The 20788-nt window shown below is 41.9% G+C and overlaps 1 pseudogene across 1 annotated transcript in view; it reads left to right on the top strand.

The window, feature by feature from the left end:
* The window catches only part of LOC117710284 (NACHT, LRR and PYD domains-containing protein 1a-like), a 39485-nt pseudogene extending 26740 nt beyond the window's left edge, over nucleotides 1-12745 (top strand). Inside the window, exons 6-11 of the transcript XR_013110802.1 lie at nucleotides 1603-1691; nucleotides 2863-2962; nucleotides 4770-4993; nucleotides 9778-10040; nucleotides 10594-10719; nucleotides 11720-12745. The product of XR_013110802.1 is annotated as an NACHT, LRR and PYD domains-containing protein 1a-like (transcript). The remainder of the gene's footprint in view (nucleotides 1-1602; nucleotides 1692-2862; nucleotides 2963-4769; nucleotides 4994-9777; nucleotides 10041-10593; nucleotides 10720-11719) is intronic.
* The last annotated feature ends 8043 nt before the right edge of the window (nucleotides 12746-20788 follow it).

The following is a 20788-nucleotide window of genomic DNA, read 5'->3' on the forward strand; positions in this document are numbered from 1 at the left end:
AAGTCCATTTCCATCACACACACACACACACACACACACACACACACCAAGGACTGTGCTAAAGCCTGGTTTTTGGCATATTTCAGCTCATGACTGTGAATTCCATCTGCTCTCAAGTTTGTAGTTTCTGTGCTGCATGTGAAATGGAATGGGCTCTAGACATAGGAGGGTCACCCATCTTTGAACAAACATTCCTGAAGAAACACTATGCATCAAACACTATTTGGGCATCCGAGGGCACATTCATGAACAAAGCAAACATGGCCCAACATTTATTACCTCAGTCTAGCAAAGAGGGAACCTACTGACCACATAATTATACCAGGGGAGTCTGTGAGTGCAATGGTGGTCTGTCTGAACTCATCCAAAGCTGAGGTGAGCTATGGTAACCTCTCAAAGATGAAAAATCTAGGGAAGGAAAAAGAAAACACCAGATATAAAGTATAAGGAAGCAGAGAGAGAAGTTTCTAGGAGGGAGATGAAATCATGTGTGGAGACCTTCAGCTCTGCTTCACCATCACCTGAGAGATCAACAGAAATGCAGGTTCTCAGGCCTCACTCCATCTCTGCTCATTCAGAATTTCAGGTAGGAGAGCTTCCTTCAATGAGAGTTCTGATTCAGCAAGCTATCCAGGTGACATTTGAACATGGCAATTTAAGAGCCACTGGTCTAAACCAATGGGCTGGAAAAGAAGATATAGAAGGCCCTGGAGTGGACTGGGTCCAGAGTAAGAAGACTGGCCCATTCCAAGAAACTTCTACTTCTCCCCAGAGGCAATGAGAGGCATGGCCTCAGTCATGAAGTGGCATCTCTTCCCATGTTTTATGGTCAGCTACTGTGCAGAAAATGTGCTGGAAGGGACCATGTCAGAAGCAGGAATACCTGTCAAAGGATGTAGGTGGTGGCTCAGGACACTGCTCAGTTCATCCTAGGACTAGGATGCAGGCTTTGTGAGTTTAGAGTAGAGAACAAAAAGGGGGAGACAATACCATCAGAGAAGGTATTGTCTAGGTGATTGGCATTCACAGTGAGTGATTATTAGTTTTCTGGCTATAACACAATGTCTGACACGGGGCACCACATATAAAGAACAGACTATTTAGTGCAGTTATGGATATAAGGAAGGGTAAGGGCATGGACTCTGCTTCTAGAGAAGTCTTTCTTGCTCCATCTGATTTCACCACAGGTAAAGTTGAAAGCAAGAAGTTAAGCTGGCTTTTGTGGCAATCTAGTGAGGGCACAGGAATCTACCTCTGTGGTGATTTATTGACCCCTTAATGAAGTCAGAGCTGTCGTGATCTCATTGTGTCTCACCCTTCATCCAATGAGGCCTGTGGCACTGCATTCAGGATTAACATTCTAACGTGTGAACACTGGGGAACACATTCATATAAAACAAAAGAGGAGTTGAGATTATCCTGGTTCTGGCACCATAGATGCACAGGAGGATGGGGGCCTTCATACTGTTGTGGCTCAAAGAAGAAGCATGGGACAGAGTAAAAATCCAGATGGGTTGGTTTTTGTGTGGGGATATTGTGCACATGGCCCTGACTCTCCATGCTTCTCATGACTTCTGAGGGAAACAATATGTCTATGTGTAGGAAGCCACATGGAATGGTCCCTACTACGAACATGGATAAAGAAGTAGGTGATAGCCCAGCCTTATTAAAGCAGCAGAGACAACAGTCAGGTGTGTAAAGGAATTGACCCAGAGTCTGTAAGTATTGGATGCAAGAGCATCTGTGGGAAAGACATCATTTCTCTTTCTTGTTTGAATATTTTATTTCATACACAAGTACTGTATTTACATTATTCCTGCCCCTGCATATATTCATTCCAACTCCTCCTGTGTTCCACCGACAAACTCTCAAATTCCTGACCAATTGTTTAATATTATTGTTCTTAAATATATGTCTATATATAATGTGATGAGTCCATTTACTGTTGGTCATGTATTCATGTTTGAGGGTGGCCACTTAGGATTGTAAAACCTATGTGGTAACCCTTGCCTGGGAAGACTGAGGTTACCTCTCTCCTATCAGATGTTAAGTGCCTATAGCTCATTATTTTGGCATGGAGCATTAAGAGATTTCCCTCATCCAAATTAGCATGTCAACTACTGTTGTTATTGGAAAGATCTTGTTGAAGCAGTGATATTAGTGAGGTTTTATGGCTGCACATTCCCTGTCCCATACAAAAAGCATTATCTGTAATAAATGTCCTGGAAGTGGTCATCATTTCTATCCTCCTGTCTCTGGAATGGAACAGTACAAGCTCACCATAAGCAAGAGCCTCACCCTTACAAGACCTTCCACAGCTAGAACTCAGAGGGAAGATTACTTCCTCCTCTCTCAGCCTTGGAGGCTACTGTTGCCCCTCTCTCAAGTCTGTAGCTTGTATTAGGATCTGTTCCAGGGTTCCCACTCTCATTCTGCTCTGCTATAGCCTAGGACTCACCTCCATATCCCTCTACTCATCTACTTTTTGAGTTCTGTTCTCAGCATACCCACTTGAGACATGCTAGGAAGAAAGAAAACACAAAGGCTGGCTTAAAAGCATATATGTTGGATGGCTGCTCAAAAAGCACAATGTAAAGAAAATAAAACAAAATCACACAAACGTGTGCATACATACACACACACATGCACGTACACACACAGACATATATATATGCAGGCAGCCCAAGGGCCAGTGATACAGACTGAAACTGCACTTCATGATAAGGACTAAGCTGGTCAATCTAGAAAAGGGTTTAGTTATGGTACATTACAGACTGACCACTCCCAGGCCTCTTCTACAGGAGTAAGACTTATAACATGTACCATTAAAGATTTTTCATCCATGCTCTCCTGTCTCTCCAGAAGAGAAACGCATGGAACCTCTGGGAACTGAGGACAACTTCATGGGCCCTACAGGACCTGTGGCTACTGAGGTGGTAGACAGAGAGAGGAACATGTACCTGTGAGTGGGCTTCGAATGGCAGAGGTTTGCTTTTCACAGTCTATTTCTCATAAGAGATCCCCACAGATAGACCCCCAACCCAGTCTCTATTGTAACTTCTTCCTATGCCAATGCAGAAGACTAGAACAGGACTACAATAGAATTTGGGACTGTTATTTTTCTTCCAAAAAAATTTCAAAAATTTATAAAACAGGAGACAAGTACTTTTCTGTCCAGTTCCTCAGATCTATCAACCACTTCCAATTTGTTTCAGCTATGTTCACTCTTTCTTTGTCAACACTATTACAGTATTGTGACAGTACAACTGTCACAGTAATATATGTCCATGTCATCCTATGATTTCATTCACAATAATTTTACTAGGCATCCCTATGATTAAGATAGGACATAGTCTTCCACAACTGTGCTGACCTGAGTACTTCATTTCACCTGAACAGTCTGTGCTAGCTTTGCTCAGTCTGTGAAATGCAGACTTTCTGGTGATTACTGTATTCCTGCTATAAACAGCACCACCCTCCTATTTGTTTTTCTTGTCTCTTAGGTTTTCATTACATCCCTGTATTCTCTGCATTCTTACATTACTAACAACCATTGTGTGCCAAGAACCCCCTGAAGCTGAGAAAATTATCATGTGTATGGTAGCCCTATCCTCCAAAAATTATAGTCTCATAAAAAGTTTTATTTTAACAGGAAGGGTGATATGTAGGAGGAGCTAAGGGGGAAGGAGTACCGAGAGGAACAGATGGAGTAAGGAGAGGAGAAGGTGAAGGAGAGAAGAAGCTAGGTGATGAGAGAGAAAAAGAGGGGGGTGCATGGAGGCAGATGTTCACGTGTCTCCACCAGTCAAAGATAGTTCATATATCTAGGTTAGGTATTGGGTTACACTTCTGATCAAGCATTACCAAACTTATAAAGCTTGTGATTAACATTTTAAAAATTGTATAAAAGCAAAAAGGAAAAGGGGGCATGGGATAGGGGTTTCCTAGGGAAGGGAAATGGGGAAAGGGGATGGCATCTGAAATGTAAATAAAATGTAAATAATGGAAAAAATAAAAAATAATATAAAAAGAAAAGAAAAATTATAGTCTCATGAATAATGACTGACTAAATACACAATGATGGTATCTTCCCTGACATGTTACCCTCTTCCAATACTGACACACTATCTCAGCTAAAGAAACTGTCACTCTTCATTTCCTACCACAGAACTGGCACTTGTCTACCCAACATTCTCCAAACAGACAGCATTGGGAAAATAACTAAAGATCTTGTTAAAGTGTTTTGGGGTCAACAATTTACCACTATTATCATCAGATAGACAACAATTATTGGAAAGTATACATACACTTTAAGAATATAAAACTAAAAACTGAAGATGTACCTGATTGTTTGAGCCCTTATCAGGTGTGCATAATGTCTTAGGTTTATCTCCCAAAATTCACATACATGTACATTGACAGGGACACACATACACACACACACACACACACACACACACACACCTATTTCATGACCTTCATCACCATCACAGGAACAGCTGAGTGTTCCCTACATGTGTTACATGGAGGTTTGCATTGGGTCACTCAGTACTCACAGCTCTCTAAGATGATGTCATCATTAACCCTATGTACAGATGAGGAAACAGATTGGGAGATTAAATGACTAATCATGGATCCACAGATAGAGCAAATAAATAAAACTCAGAGCCAGCTGCCTGAAGTCTGCTGTGTCCTGATCTCTGCACTGGGTCTGCAAACAACAGATGGGTAGTACTGGTTTGAACTGGTCTCTGTTTCTCCTCTTTCAGAGTTCAATTGCCCATGGCTGGTTCCTACCACTGTCCCAGTACAGGACTCCACTTTGTGGTGACAAGTGCAGTGACAATAAGCATTGAATTCTGTGCCTGGAGCCAATACCTGGACAAGACTCCCTTTCAACACAGTCACATGGTGGTTGGACCTCTTTTTGACATCAAGGCTGAACAAGGAGCTGTGACTGCTGTGTACCTCCCTCATTTTGTGGCTCTCCAAGGTAACTAAGGGAAGCTTAAGGAGAAAGGTTGTAATAATGGGTGGGCTTGACAGGCCATATAGGAACTAAAAGATGGTGGATGATAAAGAAGTGTTTCAAGGTTTCCTTAATGAGGCACAGCAGTTTACAGAGGTGGACAATGATATGTTTTGTCATCCCTTCTTGTCTGATGTATCTTCTTTAAAGCACATGACTCCAAGCCTTACAACTTTACTTCTATTTTACCAAAAGGAATCCCTAATTAGACAGTGATTACCTCAGTTACAATATTAATTGATTATCAATTACTCTTTAAATATATGTCCCTCAAAGTGTACTGTTTCTGCTCAGATGGAAGGGTATCCTGGGACTGGAAGCACAGGAACTATACAGTTCTGAGGGGAGAAGGTATTCCAAGGGAAAATCATCCTGAGACATGGGAACTCAGAAACCACACAGCTCTGAGAGGAAACATCCTCAGCAGAGGCATTGCAGCTCCCAGGGGAGGGTCTCCCCAGCTGAGCTCAGGAGCTTAAGGACCCTCAGCCCTGCTCCATCTCTTCACTTCTTCTCTTCTCTTCTCTTCATTGCTTCTTTTCTTCTCTGAGTCTTCCAATCAGAGAGTCACACAAGGCAGAAAATTCCACGAAAGACATTTATTGTAGGCTCCAGGTTCTGGAGGGAGAGATCAGAAATGGCTGCCCTCTGCTCCCACTCCCAGGAGTTCACAGCAAGGAATTGGAGTATGGACAAGGCTTATATAGTATTTCTGGGGGTGGAGCTTTTATGGCAGAGATTTAAAGATTCAGGGTCGATGAGATTTCAAGTCCTGAGCTTGGGGAGTTTAAGGATATATGGGTATTTCTGTTCAGGGATTGGTGGAGTTTAATGCTCAGAGATTGGTGGGGGTTTGTAGGAAAGAAGTTCAGAGATTGGTGGGTTTTCCTTGAAAAGGAATTGGTGACTTTTTTTTCACCTCCATTTCCCTACATCAGGCTCATGGGTTATGGTGGGAAGTCCTTCCCAATTGCAGCTGGCTTTTGCTGAGGCAACATCTCTGTGGAATTTCTGGGGAGGCTGGAGAGGAGGTGCCGCCACTGTGGCCAGCTCCTGTGGGACAGGTCTTGCAGTGGAGTTTCACCAAGGTTCTATATTAGGCAGGGGAGAATGTGTACCTAGAGTGGACAGCTCCTCAGGCGAGCATCTACTCTGAGGTATCATAATGGACACCTCCTGTGGGGCATTTTACTGCAGCAGACATAGGTGTGGCAGGAAGGAGGGGCCTGCCACTGCTTTGAAAATGTTTTTTTTTAAAGTGAATTTTGGAAACTATAAGGAATATTTATTATTCAGGGTCAACCAACACTGTAAGCTATTACACTCTTACAGGCAGGGAGAAATGATGCCAACACATACCATTTGGGAACTAGAGCCACAAAAGTGGAGTATTCTAATAAGATAGAAGGCTCATAAAATGTTCCAACCACAGTGATCTCCAAAGATACCTTCAGAAAATGGTCTGATAAGTACAAGGTTCTCAATGAATGATCTCATTTTTTAAAAGCCATTACTACAATCTGTGATCCCAGCACTCTGGATGGTGAGGCAGAATAAATTAGAATTCAAGAGCATTATAGACCACACAGCCAGACTCTACCAAAGAAAGCAAAAATAACAAGAAAATCGGGAGTCGTACAAGAAGCTGGTGAGGTTTAATTCCTCTCCTGCTACAAGGATAACAGCAATAGGATCACTGTAGACATCAATAGAATACAACTCATAGCAAAGGAAGGTGTTTGTTCATAGTATGAAGATGATGGGTAGCATCATATGCACACACACAATTGAGACCCTCACCACCTGGAGCAGTTGAGAGAACTATCCTAGGTCATCACAGTGGGTGAGCTGGCTCTGCCCATGACTAGCACAGCACTCGGGGGAGCCAGGCCTGCAGCTTACCTGAAAAGCACAATAGTGATGGCCCTGATCAAGGGGGAGTGGGTGAGCCAGTCCTGAGTACATAGTGAGAGAGAGGTGGCACCACCACCCACCTGCAATCAGGTAGCATGGGCCAGCAACAGAAGAGATGTCCTCTGTTCTCTTGTCCCTCACCACCTGATGAAGTCCAGAAATCTGACCCCAGGGTCATGGGAATGGGTCCATTAGCAGGGACCACATCAAGTTGACAAGGAACATTAAACTTCACAGTTCTAATCATTTTCAACTTCATAATCAAGCATATCACTTTAAATCATAACTATTTAATCTATGTCTCTAAAATTTCAGTTTCATCTCATCATGAAAAATACAATCTAGTTTCAAAGATCCCATTAGAGCTTAATAACTCAAAGAGTTCAAAAATTGGCCTCTAAACAGAGATGCAAGGCAATGTCTTAACCATGAGCTCCTATGAAATTAAAAACAAGTTACATAATTCCAACATACAATGGCATAGAATAAACACTGACAATCTAACATGGAAGAGTCAGAGCATAGCAAGGAGTGCTCAGACCACAGCAAGACAAATTCCATCATCACAAATTCTGCAGCTTTGTGTCCAGCCACAGAGTTCATGGTGTCATTCACTGGACTCCAAAGCACTTAGATAGCTCCACCCCTCAAGTTCCACAAATGAAACACACATAGCCTCTCTGTTAGGCCGTGTTTAAAACTCCTTGTATAAAATTTTATTTGACAGAAAAAAAAATGTGATTCTGGCTTCTGCAACATCCTAGGATTTACATTTCCTCTTAGGCTTCACTTTCAAGCATTCATAGAATGGCCTCCAAGGACCTCCTCACAGGATCTTTGACTCAGACACACTGCCTGGCCTCAGCTTCTCTCTGAAGCTGTGCATCATGACTCAATGAACCCCCTCAATAGAGCATCTTTCAAACATAAAAGACCCCTACAGAGATGATACTGTCAAGTTCTAGTGACAGCTTTGAGATGTGGCCACTCTGATAGCTGTATAATGTACTGACCGGAGGGAAATGCTCACTTGAGTTGTTTGGAACAGAGAAAACCATCAGTTATGGCTTTCTGCATTTCAATTAATTTGGCTCTTCATAAGATGAATCCTATAGAGTAAGATTTTACCCTCAAGACACCTTTCCTACTGACACAGTACAATACAGTTTTCTCTTCTATGATGAAGATCTCTTTAACAATTACTGATGATTTTGAAGAATCATTCAGAAAGTGTTTTTCAAGAAATTTCTCCTGCCAAATTAGTCCTTTACATTGAAACTCATCTTCACTCACATTCAGGGTATTAATACAATAAATCTATATTCTAGAACACATTATTGCATGAATAGATTCTCTCCATTTAAATTTCCCAATAAAAACCTTTCTACTCCCTGGAACCTCGTGAACTGGCCTCCACTAGCTCTATAGGCATTACTGTCTTCCCTGCATTCACCAGAATGTCACCAAAAGCTCTGCTCTCAGGACAGTAGAGTATTTCCAGTCCTAAGTATCAAATTCTGTGATAATCTATCCCCAAAGAGTTCCAAAGGCCTAAGAACCACTGGATCTGCCTCTTTATAGCAAAAGCCCAAGTCCTAATATCAAATCTCTGTCCAGGTTAATTTATTTGTGACTCAAAAAACAATACTTGACCAATGAAACTTAGGAAAGAATAGATGTATTTTTGCTCACAGTTCAAAGGTAAAGTAAGTTCATTATGCTATGGAAGTCTGAGAACATGGAGGTGTGGCATCCGGTAAACTTGTATCAACAGTTAGGGAGCAGAGAACAGTGAATGCTTGTGCTCATGTGACATTCTCCATTTAACTCAGTCCTGGATCCTATTCCATGAAATGGAGTTACCACCTGTGGCTGATCTTCCCAAATCAATTACCCTAATCAAGATAATCTTCTATTATGCCTACAAGCCTAGATCCAACGTGATGCTAGATTTCATTAGGTTCACATTTAAGATTAACAATTCCAAGGATTCTTAGGCCTTTAACTTTAGTGGACAAAGGTACCCTGGATCTCATTCATAACAGCAAAACTGTCCAGCAACATAGACTTTAGTGGACACTACAAAAATCCCAAAACAATTAGCTTAGTGATGACAGCGCCTTAGTGAACCTGAGGGTTGTCAAGCTTCTGGTAGTAGCCTCTTTATATCATTCATGGAGAAGACCATCATGAACCTTCACTCCACTGTGAATATTCCAGTAGCAACTATCCAGGGACAGGTAAAAGCTGCCTTCCACTGAGAGGCAGTCTGCATGAGTTACCCCTGGAAGCAAGTCACACTTACCCTCCCTGGCATCAAGAATTTATAGGCAGAAAACAGTTGATAGTTCTGCAGTGTTATCTCTGGAAGTTAATTAGTAAATCTTATATTAGTCAATTTTTCTAATAAGCATCAAGAAAATAAATACAGACTAAATGGAAATCATAATCAAGGAAAATTATAGAAGAAAAATTGAATCAGGGCTTACAATTTCTGAGGATGATTCAAAGACTTCATGGGAAGGAGCATGGCAGCAAGCAGACAGGCACGGCACCAGAGCTTACACAATGGCTGAGAGCTTACATTCTGATGGGAAAGAAAGAAAACTGATAGTGTACGAGCTTTGCAAACCTTAAAGCCCACCAGTGACACAGCTCCTTCAACAAGGGAATACCTCCTAATCCTTCCCAAGCAGTTCCAACAATTAGAGCAGCCCATTCTCATTCAAACCACAAATTCACAATCATTCTCAATCATGGAGTACCAGTTTCCCAGCCCAGCATGGATAGAGGGAAATACTATAACTACAAACCTTGAATCTCTTCTTTCACAGATATGATGGTGGACACCTCCTTGTTCCATGTTGCTCACTTTCAAGAACATGGGATGGTCCTAGAAACCCCAGCAAGGGTGGAATGGCATTATGCAGTACTGGAAAACCCAAGCTTCTCCCCAATAGGAGTTCTACTGAGAATTATTCCTGCTGTCAGACAACTCATCCCTATCACTTCAATCACACTGATCTACTATCACCGCTCTCTCGAGGACATCACCTTTCACCTTTACCTGGTCCCCAATGACTGCACTATTCGGAAGGTGACACTGAGGACCACAAATGTGGGCAAAAAGAAAATTTGAGTTATAGCTACTGAGCCCCTTGGAGAGATTCTGAACTGAGAGTTGGGATATATGTCTATATGGGGAATCTGGTGTGCATATACAATTCTTAAGAAGGTGTTATTATACAATAATTAACCTTTTTAAGAACGTGTTATTATACAATAATTAAGAAGGTGTGCCTTCTTCTTTTTCTGAAACCCACACACCAGAGTCTCACTCAACTGTATTTGATAAGAATTTATGAATTCCCTAACAGCTGCTATAACACCTTTCCAAACCAACCAGAAGGATGAAAATGCCTATGTGCAAACTGCAGCAGCTCTCTTCTTCTGTGGCAGTTCTGTTCCCACAGTGATCATGAACAGGGTCAACAATCTAAATATCAGTGTGTCAGAACACAAGGTAGAAGGAAACTCATGAGGTGTCATCACCCTATCCCACAAAATGTGCCAATCAACCACCTCACTTTATTCAGATTAGATGTTGTAGTCCAGAAATCTAGATAAACCACTGTCTGTAATGTTCCCAGGCCATTGATGATGAAGAAATGAAGTTTCAATTTGTGCGCATAAACAAGCCACCCCCAGTAGATGCTCTTTATATTGGTTCCCGCTATATCCTGTCTGGCTCAAAAGAGGTGGAAATTATCCCAATGGTGAGCATCCAGGTGTTTCTTATGCAAGACTTGGGGAACCTGTGGGCTGGTTACAGGGATTTGTAAAAAGCTGAGATTGGAGAGAAAGCATTAAGATTTGGGATGAGCAAGAATACATCAAAGTTAGGTGAAAATTAATTTAAGGAACCCAACAAGAATACAGAGTAGGCCTGGAAACTTGAAGAATTCGATTCAGACTGACACAGAGAAGTTTTCGGGTAAACATGGAGAGAAGCAGTCCAGGCTGAGGATCTGTGAGCAGGGTTTTCAGGATGAGCTCTCACTCATCCATGGCTGTTATGGTTTGAATCTGAAATGTCTCCTACAGGTGTAGATGTTAAACAGTAAATGTTGGTCTCCAGACAGTGGTAGTATTTTGAAATTTTGTGGAACCAGATCTGTGAGGCCTGTCTGTCAGAAACAAACCATATGTGGCAAGTCTTGAGTCTTACAGCCTTGCTCTGCTCCCACCTCAGACTGCTCATTCCTAAGCCTCTGAAATATAACAGTCCATGCCACAACTTTTTTCACTTTAAATGGACCCCCAGCTTCCATGCATTCACCACAATGAAACTAAACAATATAAGCCTTTCCTTGTGGTGCTTTCTGTTAGGTTTTGTCAGAATAATGAGAAAAGAACCAGCATGCTGGGTCACAGCTGGGTCCTCAGCCTTGAGAGTAAAGATGTAGGTTCAAAGGTTAAGGGTCACCTCAGTGCAAAATATAGTCAGTGTTTAATATGGTGTGTAAGATGAAGAGACTATGGGACCATAGAAAGTCCTGATTCACATGAGTAGAGGCTTCTCACACAGCCTCTCTCTCAATCTCTCTCTGTCTCTCTATGTGTCTCTCTCTGTCTCTCCATATCTATCTATCTATCTATCTATCTATCTATATCTATATCTATATCTATATCTATATCTATATCTATATATCTATAGATATAGATATAGATATAGATATATAGATATATCATCTATCTTTATATATCTATCTCCAGGAACTCAAACTGTGTTACCGAAGCCCAGGGGAATCCCAGCTCTTCTCTGAGATCTACGCTGGACACATGGGTTCAGGGATTAAGCTGCAAATCAGAGACAAGAGGTATATGAAGCTCATATGGGAGGCCTTGCTGAAACCAGGTAAAATTAGTTTAAGACCAGAGACCCTAAGAGTTGAAGAAAGGTAATGATTAAGGAGAGGTGTATTCTCATTATTTCTTGGTGCCACAAAATAGATCAGTCATGTAGATTTCTAGATCAATAAAAGGTGGTAGGAGCACAGTTTAAACTATGACACTATGTTAGTCATCTTTGCACAATTGTGACCAATATATGAGAAAACTTTAGAGGAAGAAAGATTCCCTTTGATTCAAGGTCTTAGAACCAAGTTTCCATCCATGGTCAGCTGCCTCCATCTCTTTGAGCCTGTTGTGAAACAGGATATCATGGGCGTGGGAGGAGAGAGAGCTGTTTGTGTGGTATCTCAAAAGGAAAAGGAAGAAAACAAAGGCAGAGAGAAAGAGGGACTGGGAAAAGAGGAGGAAGTGGAGGTAAGATGATAGAAAGAGGAAGTCCATACACTACATTTTCTCCCAGACATGCCCAGTGACTCTCCTTCTCCAACTGTATGTTCTTATGTGATTCTCATTCCATTCTCAGTACTCACTCCATGATGAGAGCATTGGTGTATGGCTTCATTCATAGACTCACAGCCCTCAGGACAGTCACTTTTGAATACTGCTACAGGACCAGTCCTTCAACACATGATCATTTTTCAGGAATACATCAGATGCAAAGCGCCACACTCCCTAAACCACGTTTTCTTAATCCTATATTGAATTCCTACTCCCATTGCCCTGGAAGTTACAGATTGAGGTACACAAAGATCTGGCTCCAGTTCACATAACAACTCAGGTTTACAGTGAAGAGATTTTGCCAAAATGAGAGACGTGAAGTTAAATCAATATATAATTTGTATCAATAAATTATTTTATTAATTTTATACATACATACAATACATTCTGGTCACTTCACCTTAAAAATGTATAAAAGTAAAAGAAAGAAAAGTCCTCTCTTCTCCACCTCCTTCTCCTGCCAGTTCTACTTCTTTTCTATAAATCACTTTGCCACATTCAAAAGGGTTCTTTTTATCCCAGAATTTAACTTGGACCATCTGTGTGACCAAAGGTTTTGTACTATCCTGAAAAACATAGTGATCTCACCAGCAGGTATACAGATGGAATATTTACCTCCCTGTCTTTCACAATTTATTATTTGCCAGTTGTTTAGCAGTATGTTCACTGTCCCTGTATCCTGCTTCCCAATAGATAGTGGATTGATGGACAGGCCCAGCCAATGAGGGTCCAGAGACAGGAGCTGTGGGTGCTATGAGTTCATGATGGCCATGGAAATAACCTGCTTATAAGACAGCACTTCACAAGCCTTCTCCATACAGTATGTTGCTGTATTCTCTCTAATTCTCTTTCCACAATGTTATTTAAGCCTTAATGGGGTGATATAAATGACTTAATTATAGGGATGAATATTCACCCATACTTTTTCCTCAGCACCCTGTACAGCCATAAGTGTGTGCAGTCACCTCCATTCACACCAAAGAAAGGCTTCTCTAATGGAGGCTGAAAGTACCTTTTGTCTGTGGCAGAAATATGGATATTTAGAAGGGCATTAGTACAATGTCCAAATAGCTGATCAGCAATAGCAGCTTCTCTCAAGACTCTAAGATTTCTACAGACCTGGATGGTTTATTTGTTTTACAAGATTTACACTGCTAAGGATGCAGTCTCTCTTATGGAGTGGGAATCACAGAGCTAGTGACTGCTCACATCATGTTTGTGCCACTGTGCAGCAGAGGGACCACCTTGGCAGGTTGGTTTATGACCGTAGAGAACACAGCTGGGTCCGACTGTTGTTGATGCCTTTCCTTCCTCAGCAACCTGAGGGCTTAACAACAGGAAGAAAGCTTCCAACTCACCTCCAGCATGAATTCTCTATATCACCTGTCTAAGAGGTGAGCTGTAATAAAAAAACAATGCCTTATCTACTAGTTCTTCTGGGGAACTAGTCAGAATGACATGAGCCTATATTGTCTTAGGGATCTCCAGGACTTCCCTGACCACAAACTCCTAAAGAGGTATCCCATGTTTTCAATTGGGTTTTTGTTTTGAAACCCACTACTTCTAGAATCTCCATCTCAAGCCTTGTATGGTATTATGTTTTTTATACTTACCTAATAATAGGTTCCTAGTCTACCTACATTTTACCAATCTGCCACTGTCCATTATTCCATCCCTTAGACAAAATCTCATTTCTAGTTTTCTGGTTTCAAGACATTTAGAAGCTCCATATAACAAATGTGTAGTTTCCTTCTGGGTATGGGTGGGTAGTTCCAGACAGTTTTTCTCTATGTAACAAAGCCAGGCCCTGAACACACAGAGATCTGTTTGCCTCAACCTCCAAATTGCTGGGATTAAAGATGTGTGCCCCAATACCCAGCCTCCACATAATTTTTAATCCTGTCCTTTGGGACTCATTATGATCTATTCCTTTCCATATGGGAGAGTGTAGTGGCTGGTTTTGCGTCAACTTGACACAAGCTGGAGTTGTCACAGAGAAAGGAGCTTCAGTTGAGAAAATGCTTCCATGAGTTTCAGCTGTAAGGCATTTTCACAATTAGTGATCAATCAGGGAGGGCCCCTTGTGAGTGGTATCATCCCTGGGCTGGTATTCTTGGGTTCTATAAGAAAGCAAGCTGAGCAAGCCAGGGAAAGCAAGCCATTAAGTAAGATCCCACCATGGCCTCAGCATCAACTCCTGCTTCTTGACCTGCATGATTTTCATTGGATCATAAAGAGCAAGGTGGAAGTGTTAGCTGAATAAACCCTTTCCTCCCCAATTTGTTCCTTGGTCATGATGTTTGTGCAGGAATACAAACCCTAAGACAGAAGAGTATTCAAGTATTGGAAGCTCATAATCGTGGCCCACTTGTATCCCCAGTCTTATATCTTGGTTTTAAAATTCATGGTCACTCTGTCACTTTCTTCATTCATAGATGCTCCAATTTATCTACAGATCAGGCTGCACCAAGATGGTCCACCAAGAGTGCATTGTACTCCATAACATTTTCCTTGCATACAAATGGAAACAGAGAAAAAAATGGAACCAGAGCTTTTCTTTTTTTATTTACATTTTATTTACATTTCAAATTCTATCCCCTTTCCCCATTTCCCCTCCCTAGAAAACCCCTATCCCATGCCCCCTTTTCCTTTTTGCTTTTATACAATTTTTTAAAATGTAAATCAAATGCTTTATAAGTTTGCTAATGCTTAATCAGAAGTGTAACCCAATACCCAAGCTAGATATATAAACTATCTTTGACTGGTGGAGACACGTGAACATCTGCCTTCATGCCCCCTCTCTTTCTCTCTCTTTTTCTCTCTCATCACCTAGCTTCTCCTCTCCTTCATCTTCTCCTCTCCTTACTCCATCTCTTCCTCTCGGTACTCCTTCCCCCTTAGCTCCTCCTACATATCACCCTTTCTCTTAAAGTAAAACTTTTCTCAAAATACAATTAGAGCATACTTATTCCTAATTGTACCAGTGAGGTACAAGATAGTCCTAATACCCAGTCCATCATTTTGTTGACTAACCAGAACCTCTGTTATCTCTCCTAACTAAAACACTTAGTTTTGAACCTGATTTTTTTCTTGGCTTTAGAATGAATGTCAGCTGAAAACCATTCTCTCAAGTCTTTTCTCTCAAAGTACATAGCCAGGATTGGCTATGAGACTATAAATTTTCAACCCTGTCAGAAATCCAGAATGACTGAGTTAACTGAAATTATGGGAAGCACTAAACATAGCTTCTAAAACTTAGCCAATTTCTAGAGACCGCTGAACACCTGAAAAGCCCCTATACTACCGAACGTTGGAGCATCAAATCTTCAGCCTTATGGCCCAGAATCATCTGACAGACCTTAGTGATGCAGAATTATTAAAGGCTGATTACTCTGTCTAGGAAGATATAATCAGTCAACTATTCTGCAAGTGTGTCCTTTTCTGGACAGTAATTTGTCTGTAGATGGAAAGAGGCAATTCTGCCTAGTGGCTGTCACCGCACAACTGGAGTATCTCCAAGGATGCTCAATTTCTTCTTAGAATCCATGACAGGAAGCTGTCAGGAGCAAACAGGTCTCTAATCAAAATGAACATTAATATATAAATATTTGTAACGTCAATTCTGTGGACTTCTGATGTTTTGAAAACCAACTATCATATAAGGTAACCTGGACTGTTGTCTGTTCACTCCTCTCAGCTATTTCTAAATAAAATATGGAAAACACTCTAACATTAAACTCAAAGCCATGAATATGGGAACCAGAGCTTTTCAATACCACAAACTGGAACCTTGGACTGACTTCCCTAAACTGTTAGAGCACAGTAGATGTAGGAACCTCTCAAACCCTTGAGGCTTATTCATGAGCTGCAGTTTATTAATCTCCTTCACATGTGGATGAAATTCATTCACTATTCCCTTGTGCTCAGTCTTGCTTCACCTTAATTCTACCATCAAATCCATCACACAAGTTTGTCATATGTGAGTATACAAAATCAAACAAGGACAAAAAGATGTTTTTTTACCAAAAGATTTAAGCCATCTTGCAAAGGATTTCATTGTTGTTCACAAGGAATTCAGTTGAGGATAAAATTAAGTCTAAGATCATGTGTGAGAAGTGTCTAGTTCTCGTTTTCAGGTCTATTCTCACTATGATGATGGGCTAGGCCTAAGATGCCCTGGATAACTGATAAACTGTTGACTTTACAGATTATATCAGAATCTCTGTAGTTCATACTCAAAATCCCAGGCATGTGTAAGAAATTCACAGAATGCACTGAGTGTTGGGATGGACATAATTAGATGCTTCATCTTTCTTTTCTTGTAGGAGACCTCAGACCTGCTCTACCCAGGACTGCTTCAGCCCCCAAAGGTTAGTAAAAACTCTAAAAGGCTAGAGAAGCCAATACTATTCTGATGATATAACCTCAATGAAGGAGCCTCAGTTTGCAAACCTCACCAGAATATAGGAGAGGCTCATACCCAGTGCAGAATGCCTCTCATGCCCCTTCCTGCTTCCATGGTGACAATACCTCTACTCAATCACAAACTGAATACCCTACCTAGAACCTCTACCCCTGGTTATGCAGAGTGTCACACTGATACTGGTTTCAAGAATGTAATGATAATTTTCTACTAGCCTTCCAGAGGAAGAAAGGTGCCAGGGGTGCAGAAGAAAAGAGCAATTGCAGGAAAAGGGCAAGAAGTGGACAGCCAGTCAGAGACCCCGAAGGAACATTTCTTTGCTCAGTGCCTTTCTCATCTTTACCCTTAGATGCGCCTTCCTTGCTACACTTCATGGACCAGCATCGGGGGGAGCTGGTGACCTGAGTGACATCAGTGGACCCTCTACTGGACAGGCTGCATGGTCTGGTGCTGAGTGAAGATTCTTATGAGGCAGTGCGGGCTGAGACCACAAATCAAGACAAGATGAGGAAGCTCTTCAGCCTCAGCCAATCCTGGAGTCAAGCCTGCAAAGACCAATTCTACCAAGCTCTGAAGGAGACCCATCCTCACCTGGTTAAGGACCTCCTTGAGAAACCAGGCAGGGTCTCTTTGTGATCCTGACATCTGTGAGCACTCTCCTTAGAGTCCTGATCTGCTGGAACTTCCTTTGGTCCTTAGTTTCTCCGTCTATAACCAGTGGCCATATGAGTTTCCTTTCTGATAGCACTTTTTCCAGGACACCTCTTGGGGATCCAGATGTTGCCCCTTTGCTTCCCCAGCCAAATGATCATGTGAGTTGAGCATCTCAGAAGACACCCAGTGGGGCTAGTAAGTCTATTCAGGCCTTTTCCCAGCCTGAATGAGAATGTTTTCGGTAAAATAAATGTTTTAGATAATAAAATAAGGGGTGTATTCCGAAGTAAAATGACAAGCAGTAAACACTCATTGAACAGAAAAGTATTCAATTACCAAGAGAAACCTCATTATCAAGTGGTGCTGCACAAACAGGACATGTGGAAGACTGACCTCTCATCCTCAGCTTCAAGCGCAACAAAGCCATTAACATAGACCTGAACCTAGAAATGACTGAGGGAAAGTGGGGAACACTTCACAGAGCAGCTAGGGGAAGCCTTTCTGAAGAGGACTCTAGTCATCAGGGAAATGAGGCAAACTGACATATGAAATTAAAAGGCTGTAGTCTGGGGCTCATGATTGGAGTCCATGACCATCATGGCTAGGAGCATGGCAGGAGTCAGGCAAGCATGGTGCTGGGACTGTAGCTGAGAGCTCACATCCTGAACCACAAGCATGAGACACAGACAGAGACAGAGACAGACATTAGGAACTATGCAGTAGTAGCTGTCTACTTACCTAAGATACTGCCTGAGTTGGAGCACCTGGGAGCCCTGCTTCCTCTGGGTTCTTAAAGATTGGGGGCAGAGCTGCCACCCAAGATCTGCTCAGTGCTTGGACCCAGACTGGAAGGAACCCGTGGGTGGCATTCCAGAGCAGGTGGTCCTTGGCCGGGCAAGAAAGCAGGCTGAGCAAGCCCTGGAAGGAAAGCCAGTGAGAAGTACACCTCCATGACCTCTGTGCAGTGTGTGGCCTTTGGTCCCTGCCATGTTTCCTCAGGAAAGAACATAAGCTTTAACATGGCCAGGATCACAGGGACACAAGAGCCCCTGCCCAGCCAGAGGTATGGGTTCCTTCTTGTTTGGACCTGTGTCTGGAGCAGACCTGAGGCACTGGCTCTGTACCCAGTCCCACAACACCCAGAGGGAGTGTGACTCCCAGGTGCACTAACATGCCCAGGATCGCAGGTGAGGCACCAACATCTGCTCCAACATGCAGAGTAACTCAGACTCTCAGGATCCAGGGACACAGGAACCCCTGCCCAGCCAGAGACACTGGTTCCTTATGGTTTGAACCTGTGCCTAGAACAGACCTGGAGTGCTGTCTGTGTATTCACTCATACAAAACCCCAAAAATGCTCAACTCCCTGGTGCTCTGACATACCCAAGGTTACAGGATCACAGGATCAAAGAGGAAGCTTTACTCCCAGGGAATCAGACACACCCAGAATCACTGGAGCTCTGACATATTCAAGATCTCAGTTGAGGTCACATCTTTCCTAACACCTGGCATAACTGGGACCCTCACAGAAACCAGGGAAACATGAACCCACACCCAGCCATAGGCACAGGTTCCTTCAAGCTTGCACCTGTGCTGGGAGCAGACACAGGGCTCTGGCTACCCAACCACTACTGGAATACTCAGAGAAAGATTGACTCCCAGGAATTCTGACACACCAAGGATATCAGGATCCCAGGATCCCAGAATCACAGACTTACAGAGATAGCTGGACTGTGAGGAGTTCTGACACAACCAGAATCACAGGAGGGACAGGCAAGAAGTCAGAGACTGCAAGGGCAGTTAGCGCTAGAGATAACCAGATAGAGAGAGGCTAGCACAAGAACATAAGCAACAAAAATCAATGCTACTTGACAACATCAGAAACCAGTTCTCCCACCACATTAAGCCTTGGATACCCCAACAAACCTAAAAAACAAGATTCAGATCTAAAATCCCATCTCATGAATATGATAGAGGAATTTAAGAAGGACATAAATAACTCAATTAAAGAAATATGGGAGAACACAGGTAAACAAGTAGAAGCCCTTAATGAGGAAAAACAAAAATCCCTTAAAGAATTACAGGAAAACAAACCAAACAGGTGAAGGAATTGAACAAAACCATCCAGGACATAAAAATTGAAGTAGAAACAACAAATAAATGACAAAGGAAGACTACCCCAGAGATAGAAAACCTAAGAAAGAAATCAGGAGTCATAGACACAAGCATCAGCAACAGAATACAAGAGATAGAAGAAAGAATCTCAGGTGCAGAAGATACTATAGAAAATATTGACACAATTGTCAAAGAAAATGCAAAATGCAAAAAGTTCTTAACACAAAATATCCAGGAAATCCAGGACACAATGAGGAGACCAAACCTAAGAATAATAGGTATAGATGAGAGTGAAGATTCCCAATGTAAAGGGCCAATAAATATCTTCAACAAAATCATAGAAGAAAATTTCCCTAATCTAAAGAACGAGATGCCCATAAACATACAAGAGGCCTATAGAACACCAAATAGACTAGACCAGAAAAGAAATACCTCCTGTCATATAATAATCAAAACACCAAGTGCACAAAACAAAGAAAGAATATTAAATGCAGTAAGGGAAAAAGGCCAAGTAACATTTAAAGACAGACCTATCAAAATTACACCAGACTTCGCACCAGATACTATAAAAGCTAGAAGATGCTAGACAGATGTCATACATACCCTAAGGGAACACAAATGCCAGCCCAGGCTACTATACCCAGCAAAACTCTCAATTACCATAGATGGAGAAACCAAGATATTCCACGACAAAACCAAATTTACACAATATCTTTCCACAAATGCAGCATTACAAAGAATAATAGCAGGAAAGCTCCAATACAAGGAGGGAAATTATACCCTAGAAAGAGCAAGAAAGTAATCCTCTTCCAACAAATCCAAAAGAAGATAGCCACACAAAGATAATTTCGACTCTAATAACAAAAATAACAGGAAGCAACAATCACTGTTCCTTAATATCTCTTAACATCAATGGATTCAATTCCCCAATTAAAAGACATAGGCTAATGGACTGGATACATAAACAGGACCTAACATTTTGCCACATCAGTGAAAAAGACAGACTCTGAGTAAAAGGCTGAAAAACAATTTTTCAAGCAAATGGTCCTAAGAAACAAGCTGGAGTAGTCATTCTAAAATCTCCAGGCTGAGAACACAAAAGGAGGGACTCATGGCTCCACCTGGATAGGTAGTTGAGGGTAGCCTTGCCAGGCATCAATGGAAGTAGAGAGTCTTGGTACCTGAAAGTTTGGATTCCCTAGTGTTGGGGAATTGCAAGAGCAGGGAGGCAGGAATGAGAG

This window comes from Arvicanthis niloticus, chromosome 6 (genome assembly GCF_011762505.2).
Source record: "Arvicanthis niloticus isolate mArvNil1 chromosome 6, mArvNil1.pat.X, whole genome shotgun sequence".
Classification (NCBI taxonomy): Eukaryota; Metazoa; Chordata; class Mammalia; order Rodentia; family Muridae; genus Arvicanthis; species Arvicanthis niloticus.